This window comes from Geospiza fortis, unplaced genomic scaffold (genome assembly GCF_000277835.1).
Source record: "Geospiza fortis unplaced genomic scaffold, GeoFor_1.0 scaffold10, whole genome shotgun sequence".
In the NCBI taxonomy this organism is placed as follows: domain Eukaryota; kingdom Metazoa; phylum Chordata; class Aves; order Passeriformes; family Thraupidae; genus Geospiza; species Geospiza fortis.
The window spans coordinates 1165961-1181627 of NW_005054326.1; the positions used below are offsets into that span (position 1 = coordinate 1165961).

The window sequence follows — 15667 nt, forward strand, 5'->3', positions numbered from 1 at the left end:
AAAAATTCATAAAAATGGCTGAACCATTGAACCATTTTTAAGTTCTTTCAGTGTGAAAAAAATCAGGGAACAACAACAATAACAACATAAAAGAAAGCAGACTTATTTCACCTTTGAGCAAACCTGGGAAATTTCAGCTTCAGCAGTAAACTTCAGTGACTTTTAAGCAGTAGAAAAAAGGGGTAAAGACTGGTTTTGATGAGCAGTCTGAATGTTACCATTACAGCCCTATGGTTCCACTTGCCAAACCTGTATTTCTCCCAGGTTTACTCTCATCTTGAACCTGTTTCTGAGGAAGTGTTTTGGGAAGGCCAGTTCTTGGTTTTCTAGTAGCAATGACTGATGAAGCCACAAATAAAAAATAAAATACATTGCTAAAGAAATAAAATGCATTGCTGCAGTGAAATAAATAAAAACTTAACAAGCCTGAGAGTTTTCCTCTGTCCTGAGTGACACAGTTGATTTGCACTGGTAGGACACAGGATTTTTTAACAAAAGAAGGTTCAAGAGCTATTATGGTCACAGTAACAAAAAAGCCAAACAGAGGGAAAAGTAATGAGGGGAAGGATGGAAAGTATATGAAAGATCTCTGGGGAAAAAAATGTTATTAAGTAAATTAGGGGGATTCACTTGCTTTCCCTTGGCCAGTAAGCAATCAGACTCCGTGGCTGTGGGATGAAAAAAGGGAATGGAGCTATTGCATGTTCTGTTTCTTGGATGAAAAAATTGCTCTAACCACCTGTAACAATTAAAAGCCCCATGCAGAGCCTAAGGTGTGAATCCCAAAGTCCCAGCCAAACTCCAGCTAGGTCAATTAGTTTGAATCCCAGCATCAACCCCTGCAGTTTCAGCTGTAGTAAGTGTTCTTGCTGTCCTCAAGTATCATATGCCACCATTATGCACAGCTTTTACAGTCATGCAATCAGGTAGAGAAGGTTTGGAATTTCTTTGAATTCTGTCTGATTCAAAGTTGCAATATTAATGTAAATCACTTGCAATCAGGTAAAAAGGAAAACTACAAATTTAGCTGTTCTCTTCTTCCTAGATGTTCCTACATGACTTTTATGACCTACAACGAGCCTAGTCACTGTTACAAATAGATTCCATCTGCTGTAGGAAACATCTCTCATGTTTCAGGTAAGACAGCTTTGTTAACAGAAATGGTTACTCCAGACAGTCTGACTCAGGGCTTATATAAAGTACTATCCCCAGTCTAGCATTTCAAAACAGGGATATCAGGGTTGTGAGCTGAATCCCAGTGCTTGTTTCGAGAAGGCAGGATGGTGACAAAGCTCTCACTGAGACAGTTCAGCTGGGACCCATAAATATTTTTATTTAGCACAAGTAAATCAGACTTCTGATACTTAGCTTTTATGTACAGGTTTCTTGGGAAGATTTTATATAAGGATTAGAGTAAGGGAAGGATGAAGGGAGAAGATGGAGGACAAATGTTATAATAGTGAGGTTTTTTTATTACTCTCTTTTTTCTCTCTCCTTGCTCTTATGGAAGCATAAAGACCAAATCAGTGACACAAAATTACCAAGCCAGAGAAGCCATATACCCATTTCTAGCTGTACCAACTCCACGTGTGTGCACAGAGCTGTTGTGTCACTGTCTGTCCTGGGAGAGATACAACTGCTTTGCACTTGCTAGAGCATCAGGATGTTGCACTTCCTTGCACTCTCCTCATCACCTCTTTGCTGCTGGAAATACATGTTTTCAGCTGGGAAAGGAGCTGTTTCCAGCTGGGAAAGGAGAAGTGCAATTCTAATTGACAACTGTGGAGATGAACCATGGTTATCTATTGGATCTTGACTGTCAGGCTTAGACATTCCCATACTTCATGACTTGAGAAACAACACACAGCCCCTTCCCCTCAAACATCTCAAGGCCATTTCAAGGCAGACCTGCAGGCAGGAACACACAGGTTGGATGCTCCAGACATTCCCATTGCACCACTGTCAAGTACCAGGATCAGTTCACGGTCTGAGAGGAATTTTCAGAGCTCTCAGAAAAGTGTTTGCAGGGTGGCTGAGTGACTAAACAGGGCTCAAGGACCAGAAGAGCCACTCTTCTCAAGGACAATAATGTTAGTCCTGTAAGAAATTAAAACTGAGCTTTGCCACTGATCGCTCCAGAGCTGCAGAGCTCCCATGTGGTCACCACACAAAACTCATCTCTTTGTGCCTTCTCTCCTTTTCCAAGAAGAAAAAAATTTGCACATAAATAAGAGCAGTAACAGAGTAACAACAAATAGCAATGGTTCCTCTGGATTTGGTGGGTGGTTTTAGAAACTGAAGAAGAGAATGTTCTTGTTGCCAGGTACAATGGTTATGCAAAAAGGTCTAGCTAATCATACCGAAGGAAGCTATGGCTGTGAGGAGTTACAAAAGTACTGCAGAGGCTGATCTTAGCTCTTCTTTGTGTCTCTGTGTCACTCCAGGAGAAGACCATATTTCTGTTTCCCATATATGACTTACCAAATGCCTTCTTCATAGTATTCAAGGTCAGTGAGCAGGATTGTGACCTGTAACTGAGGCAAAGACTACCTGGACTAGTTGTGAAAGACCACAAATTTTATGCATCCATTTCTCAGTGCTCCTTATGAGGATTGGTTGGTTCTAGTACATATACTGTTCTTAAATTGCTGTAAGTGATTAGTAGCCTGATTCATTGCCTCTCATGGCCTTAGACTTATATGAGACTTCAAAGCTTCAGAGATGTCAGAATAAAATTTAAAAAAACCCTGCAAAGTACCATATAGAGAATTAGAAAAAGAGTTAGCATTAACATTAGCTAATGCCAGTAGAATGGAGTCCAGATCCCAAGCCTGCAAGAGCCTGTACTTCCTCTGTCTTTCCTAAGCTTCCCTGCTCAGGAAAAAAAAAAAAAAAACAAACCCAAAAAAACCCTAACAACAAAAAAACAACTGCTGACTTAGTAGGGTCCAAAGTGCCTTTTCAGTTTATTTCACTTCAGTGCTCCCTGAGGATACCCATGACATGTGGTGAATGGGTTCATCAGAATTCAATGGAAAAAAAAATGGCTGAGACAGGCTTGGTAATATATTATGGGATCTTTTCAAGGTTCAGAGATTCCTGACATGCAGGGGGCCTGAGTGCAAAAGAATTGCTTCTGATTTGCTAAGAAGTTCAAGTTTTAGGGTGATTTGGAGGCAATGCTCTCTGGGAGCCTGCTGAAACTGATGGAAGGCAAATGTCTCTCCTGCCAGAAAGGCAGGGAACTTGGAACTTGATCTTGGCAAGTCATCCCCTGCCAGCCAAGCTGCAGCTTTCTCAGACAGTCTCCCCCAACGAAGACAAATGCAGGAACAAGATTCTGATTTTGTCTACATTCATTTAACACCTTGCAAAGCAGTGGCATCAGGCCATCTTCTCACACTAGTTTTACCCAGGAGGAATTAATGGTAATTAGCCAAGCTCATTACCCATCCCAGAATATATTAGTTATTTCATAAAAGGTCTGGCACACACACACCTGTAAAGTAGATTTGACAGTATGGTACAGTAGATATATTGGAAATCAATTAAATTTAACACCCTTTAGCATGGACTGAACCAGGCAACATCTTTTCAGCACCACTTGAAGTTTTTTTGGTGAGATGTACATTAAGCAGACAGAGAATGCAATAATACTAGCAAGACCCTCCCATCCCACAGGGACCAACATGCTAAAGTCAGTGCCTTAATTTCAGATTTAGTCTTTAAACTTGATCCCCATGTGCTGTGTAATTCCCACAGTGTTGTGTTGTTGTGCCTTTTGCTACAGAAGAGCACTACAGGAGCTGAATGTTTCTGAGGTACCACCCCATGCCATCCTGGTGCAAAGATGATTGTCCAGGTCTCAGACTGGGCTGGCCACCAGTCTCAGGGCCTGGGTCTGCATGGCAAATTTCATCCACCAGAGGAGTAATGCTTTTCCAAGAGGACAGGCAGGCTCCTCCAGAGGGTGGCTTGGAATAACTAAGACAGCTCTCACTTTATGAGAAGTGGTGTTCATGGTGCAAGGCTGCCTGTTCTGGGTGGTGTGGGTGGCTGTCAGTTTTTTTCTTGTAGTTCCTACATGTGCCTGGATGACACCTCAGAATGGCCCTTGGGCCACCTCTCTGGCACGCCCCTCTTTCCTCTTCCCATCCATGCCTCCTGTTTCACCAGCTGCAGAGCACAAGGCTCAGCTTAGGAGCCCCTTTCTGAGCTGCCTGTCACACCTTGGGGCTTGGCACCCCGGGCTGGTTGCTGTGCTGTCTCTGCAGGTTAGACACAAGTCCCACAGCCTGGCGCTGCAGACAAGGTTACTTGTGACTGCTTTGAACAGGGCTCTTGTGCTTCACTGAGGTGTGAAGAGCACCAAGTGGACACTGAAGGCATAGGAGGTCCTCCTCTGCAGGGTTTAATTACTTTTATTTTAACCCCAGACCTCTCTTGCTTCTGCAATGTTTGGTAAACACGACCTTTTAGAGAAAGAAAGAACAGATGGCACCCTGCATTAGTGTTACTGCCCGCTCAGCACCCCGGGAAAGAGAAACTTGGCTTCTCAGCAGCAGTCTTTCTGCCACTTCGAGTCAGATCTCTTGGCTTCTCATCCCTGAGGCAGGTTTGAACATCACCAAATTCGCTGACAAAAGCCTGCCGGTGCAATCATGCAGAAGATAGAATTTCACTGCTAAAATGAGATGAATTCAGGGCTGGGAGGCAGCAGAGCCTCTACAAGGCAAGGAAAGCTTGCATATCCCTCAGCCCATTGCTCTCCCAGTCCAGCAGTGAGCTGGGTGAGGGACATGGCTCTTGGCATTTATAGACCTGGGCAAGGGCTTCTCTAGTCTTTTTCTACCTGCTGTGGTGGACTCTAGGTTGGACTGCACCTCTGGGCTCCTTCCTGAGGGATCAGGGTAATGGATTTGTCAAGGCAGAGAGTGAGCCACTTCACAGGTAGATCTTGGTGTAACTCAGATAAATTTTGTTTCTATTCTCAAGTATCTCAGCTATTTCATCTCTTGTGATTACTGCAGCCCAGTAGAAGGTCACTGCTTGTGTCAAACCAAACAGAAAGAAGCGTTCTTCTCCTCAACATAAAGAGGAACACGGCCATAAATCACCATCCCCCTCAATACAGACAATGCAAACAGCATTCACCAGCTTTATCCAGATTTTAGCTTTGCCACTGTGTTCAGATCTAGAGGCTTGCATTGCCCTTTGGCTGAAGACCAAGATAGAAACAGCATGGTTAGCATTCCCTCCTCCTTTCCCCAATGCAGTGACCACCCCCACAGCCTTATGCAGTAGGCACAAAGCTCTACTTTTCCAGTGTTTAACCTATTTTTTCTCTGCTGCTTCCTTACACTCTGATCCACTTCATGTCACATTTCTTCCCTGAGGCCCCATTTCTTTTTCTATCTTTTTAAAATTCCCATTTGGAAAACAGGATGACTTAGCAGCTTACACATTTGGCCACACAAGCTCATGTTTCCCTATGGCACCTCAACTTTTCTTACCTATGAGGAATGGAAATTTTTCCTACCCCTATTCTCTGTACTTAGACATGGAACTTTTGGGGCAAGATCATAAAAACCCATGAAGTTTGTGTAGACTCAACCGATCCTACTGTGTTGTTGAGCAGTATCCTGGCTGGTGCTATAAATGGCTTTATTCCAGGGGAGGATCTAGCCCAATATGCTCTATTTTAGGACATTCTGTATAGTCCTTATCAGATCCAGTTGTACTGAACAGCACAGCAATAATTTTTAAAACCATGATTCTGCACCATTCTGGTTTGTGCATCTCCACTTACCCTCTCACATCAGTGCATTCTGGGAAATTACAAGAATTGGTTATATTTTGCCAATGACCTCTGGAAGCATGTGGAGAAAAGCACTAGCAATGTACACATAGGGTAGCCTATCTCCATCTTCCCTCTTTCTGCAAAAGAGGGAACGAGTGGGATTGCAGTCAGCCCAGACAACAATAACAGCATCATAACCTGCTTACAGCAAAGCAGCACCATACCAGTGTGGGACACAACAAAGGTGACACACAGCTCTAATCACCAGGCAATTCATTTCCAGTGGGATGATGCTACAATCGAAAGGTGTGTGTCTAGAGAATCGATGTGCCAAGCAGGAGTTGTTAAAAGTTAGTGGAACACACTTCCAAGTGATGTGGCCAGAGTTAGGTTTCACAGTCTCACAAGAAAAATCTCACTGAACTCAGACCTTGTTTATGACACTTTTATTCAGGATGATGTTTTCTCACAGAACATGGAGTAGTCTCCAGCTGTTCTGCAGTTTTTGAACAGGTGAGACAACAGTCCAAAATACCTCCCAACTTGTTTGAAAGCACTCCCTCCGCTATCTACTTCTGTTTGCAGAACTACTCAAAGTGGCCTGAGCAGCTGTACAGTGTGCTCCTCTTCAGCATTTCAGACTCTTCAGTTCTTCCTGAAGTGTAGGGGGATACAATATAAGAAAAGAAAGATAGTATAGAAAGTAATCTTACCCCATTAAGGAGTTGCAGCTGAGCCAATTAGCAGAGATTGGGAACAGGCCTGATTTTAACAGGCCACAGCTGTAGCCAATAAGAAGAAGAGTGTTATAAAAGAGTGGATTGGTTGGCTGCTGTGGGGACAAGGAAAAGTTAGTGCCTAGAGGGGTTGCTGATAAGAAACATCAAGGAGGTAGGAAACTCTAGCAATATAGAACCTTTGTAATATAATGACAACACTGAAGCATGTTAAAATCTGCCAGGGACATGTGCATGAGAAGGAACTCTAGTGCACAGAGATGTTTTTCCAAAGGGAGAGCTTAGTGTATCCAAGCACAGAGCCTGTTCCATAGGGGTGACCAGAATATGAACATTCATAGCAGTGAGTTAGTATAGCAGAGCACCAAAAAGACAAAGGCCTTTGGATTGGCATCACACTATAAGAAAATGTGTAATAAAAGGCCACAGTCTCATTGTGTCACAGCCAAAGAATGCTGGCATGAGCAGGATTATTCCAGACAAGGGCCCTGCTCATTTATCTTCTGCTCATATTTTCTTGTTCCCTGCAGTTCCTTCTTTCATTTACACTATTTTTTATCTTCCTGCTTTTCCTGCTCCTTCTCTCCTGTTATTCTTCTTCTCTGTATTGTATATCTGCCATCCATTTTTCTTACAGTAGCACTGTTAAATTTGTCAGAATGAGTCTCTCTCCCTTTTTTTTTCATCTCTTTGCCCTGTGTGTCTCTGTCATGAAAGCCATTAACAAGCATGTGGACAGAGAGTCCACAGAAGAAAACACCTGTCAAGTTCCACAGTGCACACCTTGGTGTACCCAAGGTCTGGAATGGCTCCATTTTGAGGGTGGGTGCATCTTGACTGATGCAGATCAGGTCAGATGATATTAGCAGCAGATTAGGATGAATGGTGTGAGCTCCACCATCGTCCATCTGCCGTTATTTTACAAAGCATCTGTGCCCGTTTTCTAGTGTTAGATACAGGGCGATTTCCAAGGCTGGCACAACTTCTTCCTATGCATGTCTGTAGCATTATCCCACAGAAAACACAGGATAGAGCAGGTGTTTATATTGCATTCCCCTGGTACCAAAAAGTTTCCATGGCATGGACAAGAAGTTCTTTGCAGCATAGGAGAGAGAACGTGAGGATCATCTGCAAGCCAGAGTGAATTGCCCAGTATTAATGCCACTACCTGATCTCAACAGCTGAGGAATGTGGCTCCCACAGCTGTAAAGTTAGCTATGACTGGTCCCCTTGCACACATATCACCATGGCCCAAGAAACAGCAAATACTGGTGCATGTGGGAGAAATGCACTTGGATCCAAGTCTAAATTCCTCTAGGCAGGACCCACCTAAGCAACAGAAGCAACAGGGAAAATAAAGAGCTGGAAGAACATGTGGCCAGGCAATGGCTGGATACAGCTCCAGGCTCTCAGAAAATGTGTCTGATGGGCATGTTTGCAGTTTCAAAATAGGATACTTCAAGTGTGTTTTCTTCAGCCTCTCTCTCCTAGCATCTTCCACCTTCCTGAAGAAAGGTGTTGATAGCAGCAAGTGAAGCAACCAATGTGACAGGGAGACTCCAGATTCCACCAGAAGCATTTTTTTTTTGCCTGTTGAAGAGCCAATCTATTCCTCACTTCTCCACCCTCATGTTCTCCACACTTGCCTGAAAGTAGCTGCGCCAGCTGTTGGAAATACCAGCAGGGAAATACCTGTGTGGGAGACAGTGCCAAAATGTCCTGGTGGAGCTCCTCTACAGGACTGAGACAATGCATCTGAAACTGACCTCCTGTTTCTTTGGATGCTTCCAGAAAGAGCCATTCCTCCCAGGTCATAGTACCAGAAGATTTCCCAACTATACCTCCCTGCAAGACATTCCCAAGGTTGTTGGTAACTATCATGTTAAGGATGTTTTCTAAAATATTTTTTGCATATAATTCTGAGTGTTTCCATATTTGTCCTAAATCTACGTTTACTTAACATCTTTGTGATTCTGGACTTGGGCTCCTGCAAAGCAACTGAAGCTGCTAATCCTCAATGTACAAAACACCCATAAAAAGTGAGGAGTCTGCTCACTCCCAAGCTTAGGAAGAGTTCAAATCTGGGTCTAGACATTACTCTTGGCTCACATCTTTGTGTCAGACTGAAATCAAAACTCTGAAAGCTGTGAGCTGGGGGAATATTTACGTGAACTTTGTTGACCCATGTCTGCCTGTTTGCAGCTTCCTGCAATCTCCAATGGTATTATGTGGAACAGGGTTATTAAGTCTGCAGGGATGGAAGAATAAGTGATGAGCTGTTAAGAAGCAATAAAAAAAATCTTCTCTTTGTACCCATGACCTCAATAAGAAAAAGAAATGAGAAGCACAAACAGGATATGCTAGCAAAGCAGAAATGTTGCTCCAACTTATGTGTGTTTTCAAAAGCAGTGCTCTGGAGGACTTTGAGGGAGTGGAAGAAGTGAGACTATGAGCTTTGTGTATGGTCATTTGTCCTTAGAGTACACAAGACCATGAATGTAGAGGCCTGCTTTGCACTGGAATGTCTGCATCCTGTTCAGATTGACCTGGAGTCTTCCTCATTAAGAATCGGAGAAGAATTCAGCCTCCATGGTGCACTAATTGTAGGAACATGCACTTGACACTGCCAGCTGGGGGCCAATTAGGCAGAGTTGTTAGGCTTCTTTAAGGGGAAGATTATTGATCTGATTTGATACAGACTAAAATCATCATTGTGCTTCACACCTGAGCCAAAGCCACGGAACAGCACTGAGCTGAGATGAAGCACTGACCTCCAGATTCTATATACAATATCCTGCCAGCAATCCTGAATCAGAAATTATAATTTCCCATTTCATGAATTGGATTTGCATTTGTCCTGTCAGGCAAGGTCAGTCTTTCACAAGTTCAGATAAAATGTTGAGTAGTTCAGTTGTTTAACTGCAATGCTTAAAGAGCCACTGTCCACCTGTTTATCAAGGTACTTCAGTGATGTCCAGAGTAAGCATCCACTTGGTGAGTGGTTCAGTTCTCAACAACTTCATGGGCCTCAGCCTTAAGGGACATAGCAATCACAACCCAGACAAGGTCTTGGGAATTTCTCAGGAGGATCTAACTGTTAGAGAACCTAATGTGACCCAAGGGTAAAGGGAGAGCTGTAGCAGAAGGAGAGATGCTCCTGGGCTACAGCAGTGAGGAGTCAAAGAGGGACGTGGTGCTGTGACTGTGCAGTGGATAAAAGTCATGCCTCCTTTGTGCCAGCATCTTCCAACATGACTTCACAGGACAAAGAACAAATGCATGTTCAATGGAAACTGAGAGTTCAGGTAAAGACACATGAAGAGTCAGAGACAGAGTTGTCCAGAAGTAAATGAAATCAAATTTTGGGCTTTAAGCATGTGCTGCTGAGGGTGCAGCATAGTCATGCAGCTCGGAGAGCTATCTAGAAAGATGTTTGAAGGTTTGGTTTGAACAAACTGTCCAAAATCTGTCCATCCACTTATCAGCCTCCCACATATAAAAATGGAGCAACCAACTTCCTCCAGCAAGAATGGTGGAATTCACATTTCCATTTCAGTACTTTGGTAAGTCACAAGTGGGGCAAGAAGGAATTTCTCCAGAAATGCAAGGAAGGCTGGCTTGGAGAAGTAGTCAATGGTTCACATGTTTCCTTACCACTAACTGCTGCCAGGAAGCAGCCAATGGTGACAAACCCAGCAGGCACTTTAGAAATTAGTCCACAGGGGTTCAAAGTTTAAACTATATTGAATTATAATTTCATTGGTCCATGATCATGAAGTAAACATTCTGTAAATTAGTGGCTAATCATGTTTTAACTCTGATCTAAGCAGCAGTATCCCTATTGGAAAGTGTGCAAAATATGAATAGAGCCAGCTTTTCCAAAGATGTTTCAGATCCTAGCCCTTCTTCCAAGTACACACCCAAGCCCTTCCAGAAGATTGCTCTCTCTTCCTGAGAGAATTGTCTCCTTTGCTTTAAAAGCAGGTCAGGTCTCATCTGCAATTCTTCCACAACGCTTCAGCACTCTAGTGCTATTCCCAAGTCCATTGCCAAGGCAGACCTGCCCCTGATGCTTAAAGTTCTCTGTAGAACTTTTCCCATCACAGGAGGAGAGGTGATTTTCTGCTGATTTCCTATTCAGCACCACAGAGGCAGACTCCGAAAAGCCTATGAAAGGCAACTGAATGAATATACTGTTCCCTCCAATTGTGACTCCATAATTTCCTCTCATTACTCTAATAGAAACAAATCTTTCTAATCTCAGCCCTATTACCTCACACAAAGGAAAATGGTCTGTAATCCCGTTAGAACTGGGCTGCTGCTGGACACATTTTAAGGTCATTGTTCTGGGATGCCAGCCTTCACTCTATGTGACTGGGAGAAGTGGGAAATGCAATTACTAGGCTATTCAAGTCCCTAGAATGAAACCCTGCCATTAATAGGCAAAAGCCAGTGAGAAAAAGAGCCGTTGCTTTATGAAATTGTAGGGTTTGGCTAAATTAGAGTCTAATCAGCACCTCAGTAAAGGAGCAGGGTTAGCTCCTACTGCCATCCTTGGAGTTTCTTCATGTCACTCAACCAGATATTCAGCATCCCTTATGGAAACCCAACCTGCAAGATGCCTTATGGTCATGAAGCTGGTGGTATACAAGTCCAGTGGAGACAATGGTGAAGGATTTATACTGTCCTTTGATATGGGAAAGCCCTTACAGTTCAGGAACAGAAATCTGCCTGCTGCTGCCATCACCTCATCCAGTACTTTGGCTTTGAGCTTTTTGGCAGAATCTGGGATCAAATCTGTCTCTTAATATTCATGGCCTACAGCACCAGTTTTGCTAATTGCTGGTGCAACCCAGCTAAGCAGCCAGGTGGGAAATTTGCATTGCTAAACTTGTGGAGATGCAACTTCCCCACAAGGAATTCACACTTGGGAGGAGAGGAGGGGGCTCGCTCTGCTTGTGGCAGTCAGTGAAGCAAAGCAGAACAAGATGAGTGGGAATAATCTGAACCACCTCATTGAGCTGGCTTCTGTTGAGTGGTTAGACACTGACATGTTCCTAATCACTCCCATCCATGTGAAGCCAAGGCATTTTTAGCTGGCAGCAAACAAAGAGCGAGAAATCTTGCAGAGAAATGTTAGGGAAGACCACACAAGAACAACAACGACCATCACAAACCACAAGCAGAGACAAACTTTTGTCCCAGATTGTTCCTGGCATTCAACCTCCAACTGTTATTCCCTGCATTTGCTTCTCCTCCTGTCCCTCTCTTGAGCTGTATGGCCGCTCCTGCTGGTCTCTCCTGCAGTCAGACAGCCACTCATGTCACTGTTTTGATGTCCCTTTTTCTCCTTCTCTGCTGTGCTTTTCCTCAGTCTCCCAAAGGACTCCCGTCCCACAAGATGAGTCTGGGCTTCTGCTGAAAACAGAACGATTCTTGCAGGTCGCAGACAGAAGGGATGTGGGCTGAGGTACAGCTCCTGCTAGAGGAGGAGGGAGCAGCTGATCACCACTGGAATCTCAAGTCCCTTGAAGAGCTGAGAGTCACTTCCCTGTTTATGCTCTTTATTAGTCCCTATTCTCTTTAATCGGCTTAGACTGATGAGCCAAGGCAGCGGTGGGGATCAGCCAGGCTGTTTAATTAAAGGATTGCAGCTCAGCCTTGCAGTTTGGGGGTTTGTGTAAATGAGCTGCAAGTACATTATTTAATCTGCTGTGCTGAGAGGAGTTGGGGCATTAATGAAGCAAACTCTAATTAAAACTAGATGGCTGATGGTTATTAGTGGCATCAGTTCTGACAGGATTTATCTCATTTAGGGAAATCATCAGAAGGGGAAAAGAGACAATAAACCCAAGGTGGTTTATCAGAATTCACAGCAGCACCACTTGTGACTGGCTGTCCATTCAGTGGGACACAGAAGAGCTGCACAGGGAGCCCCTGTGTACCAGGCTCTCCCACCAGGAGCCCTGATGAGCTTATTTAGGGATATGCTTGGCTCACCCAGGAAGTGATTGCCTATTCAGGCTGTCTGACCCACATATTTCAGTCTTGACTGACTTTTGTTCTGCCTTGGTCCAATGGGGAACCTGTTCATGATTTAAGCAGGGTGACAGACTCTGTAAATGATATGATGTACTTCTCCTAGAAGCCTAGTGAGCCATTCCAGAACACCATATGGATATCAGCTCCATGCTGACTCTGTGTTTTTCCCTCTCTGATGTTCTTTTGCCTTCCTCACTGCATTGTATGTGTAACTTTGGACATGAAGGAAGCCTGTGCTGACTGCAAGACCTGGCAGAGACTAGGAGATGTTTTATGGCTAGCAAAAAGCTAAATAGTGAGTTTAATAACTCTCTGCCTCTTTCTCACTTTCAAATAGCCATGGTGGCTTCAACCATCTTTATCTCTGCATAGAACATTGTGTTTCACACAGACAGATTCAGGACTGCTGTTGGGATCTGGAGGCAAGGACACAAGAAAGAATGACTGGGGGAAAAAGTAAGGGATGCATGAGGCCTGCAGTGTGGGGCAAGCTACAAAAGGCATCAAATGGACAGGCATAGATCAGTAGGAGAAGCCCAGATGCAACATGCTATAGGGGTCATTGTCATTCATCCCAAATTCAAGATTTCCTGGCTCACACTCGTCTTCAGATGCAAAGTTGTTAAATTACTGAAACAGTTGATCATTCCTTCTTCAATTTACCTGTCCAATCCCAGCAGAAGGAGGGCAGGCAAACTCGGACTCAAGGGATAGGCAGGGCCTTTGGGAGTCAGCAGGACAAAAGGAAGGCCCGACAAAGAACAGGACAAAAATGATCCTAGAGCTTTAGACTGTAGGACTGACAGCCTTGTAGAATAAGAACATTCTAGAAACTAAGGCATCTGATCAGAAGCAAGATGGAGGCTGGGACAAGAATGGGGCAGGGTCAAGGATGAGGGTATAAAGATAGGACACTATGGCAAAACTGATCCTTAGTTCTAGACAAACTAGAGCACTTAAACAAAACCCCCTCACTCTGGAAATAAGGGAGAGGTGGCTTTCCCTAGCACAGAAATCCCCAAGGTCTCCTCCTCTGCTGTCTCCTTTTCCTTGCCAGCATCTCCCCATCTGCCATGACAGGGCTTCCATGTAAACTTCCCCAGAGCCTGAAAGCCCCCAGCACAGAGTGATCGTGGGGGTTAACCCTTCCATCTTCACACACAAATGGGCAAGAGAGCTCCTTCTTTACCCTGTCTCCAAGTGTGGCCAAACCCTGCTTATGAGCATAAACACCCACCCAGCCCTGCTCTCTTCACAGTTGTCCAGCACTCACACTGTTGCCTGGAAGGAAATCAGAAACCACAGTCTGCTCCAGTGAGTAGAACAAGACAGATGTAATTATAAAAATGCAGTAGCCTCACTACTGCAATTCAGCTGTCTAGTTCTGTTCAGAGCCCTGCTAGTAACTCAGGCTTTTTACACAGGTGCCAAAGGTCAGAGGTAAAAGTCTAGCAGTGTAATGAGAGACATCTTTAAAGAGAAACCTCTTTGCTGTTGTCAGAAGGGTGATGAGGCTTGGGAAAACAGAGGAGGTGTGTAAGAGGTAAGGGCGGGAAGTCATGAGAGGGGGAGGAGAGGGCAAGAACAGAGGGACAAAGCCAAGTGTGGAAGCTAAATGCAGTATATGCATCTCAAGTACCTCTGAAGCTCTTTGGACCCCTTGGTCTTGGCACTGACATTTTTCACTGATGAGGAAGAGCTGAGAACTGCTGGTGTCCCCACACCTGGCTGCACTGGGTACAAGCTGGTGAAAGTTAATAGTACAGGTCTATAGCTGTTTTTTGTGGCAAGCCCACACAATTTGACACAGGTGAAAATGCTCCACTCACCCCATCTCAGAGTGTGTGAAGAACCCTGAGTTTTTTGGGTGACTTTTGCTGTACTTTAAATGTTATAGTGTGTGTGTCCAGGAACCTCATAGTGTGAGATAAATAATTTGAAGGAGAAGAATGAAGCATGTGTGTGTCAGTGTCACATAGAGTAAGAAGAAGTACAGTCATGAATGTGGCTCAACAGAAGTGAATGTTTGAAGAGAGGCTGAGAAAACATTTTGTGTGTGTGTGAGTGGAGGTTGAGGGGGTTTGCAGGCAATTACACAACAGTACAAACAATAATCACTGGGAGGGAAAAGAGGGACAGCAATGCTGGGAACATGGGATGGAGGGGAGGATGAAGGAGGATTGGCATGTGTAATAGGTGAGTTTTGTCTGGGGCAGGAAGATCAGTGATGGATGATAAAGAGGTAGAAAAAAATAAAGGTCTTGCTGACAACAATTTCCCACCTTGGTGAGGAGTCTGGAGATGAAGGCTTCTGCTCTGTGTCAGCTGCTGGACAACAGAACTGGTGTAAAACAGTTTCATTCCTGTAAGAGAAAACAAACCACAGTGGGTCAGAGTTCCCTTCACTCAGCAGAAAGCTCGAGGGAGAATGCTATTTTTAGGGCTGTTCCAAGGGGACAGTGACTCCCAGCGATGGTGAAAAAGTAGTCTAATTATGACATGAACATTTTTTACTCCAAGGTGGAGGGCAGCAGAGAGAAGGGGACTGACAGTTCTATTCCCTTACCTTACCTGTTCTGCTTCTGATGTCAACCTGTGGAGAATGGGGCAAAAGTGCACAAACCAAAAGTTTTCCTTCTCACAGCATTTGTTTCACAATCCCATACATCTCATGAAAAACAGTTTTCATTCTATTTCTTTTGGGACAGAAGCATGTCCTTAAATGTGTTTTCTTGTATGTTTCCCCTATATTGCAAAGTAGAGTTGATTTTTTTTTTTTTACCAGTGGCTAAATTACCTCAGCAGACATTTCTTGTGAAGCCTCCCTAGAGCACAGAAATGTCCTTAGCACATCAGTACTGGGCACTGTCATCAGTAGTGGAGAACTGACAAGACAAGCACAAGTAGGAGGACTGAGACCATGACAAGAGAAGCGACCATAGAAGAGAAAAGCAAAAACAGTAATCAACTTGAGCAAAACAGGAAAACAAAACACTAAAAATGTGTTTGTTAGATAAGAAAGACAAAAGATCCAAAGTTAGAAATCCTAGTGTTACAGAAATTTCAGACACTGTGCTCTCACTTCCAT

General features: G+C 44.0%; 1 protein-coding gene across 5 annotated transcripts in view; it reads right to left on the bottom strand.

Moving 5' to 3' along the window:
• IQSEC3 (IQ motif and Sec7 domain ArfGEF 3) overlaps nt 1-14942 on the bottom strand; it is a 52181-nt gene extending 37239 nt beyond the window's left edge. For 4 of the 5 annotated variants that reach the window (XM_031057053.1, XM_031057056.1, XM_005421028.2 and 1 more), the window contains exon 1: nt 14862-14942. The gene's annotated coding sequence lies outside the window, so the exon portion shown is untranslated. The remainder of the gene's footprint in view (nt 1-14861) is intronic. The other variant, XM_031057054.1, reaches the window with a different exon arrangement.
• Nucleotides 14943-15667: the final 725 nt, after the last annotated feature.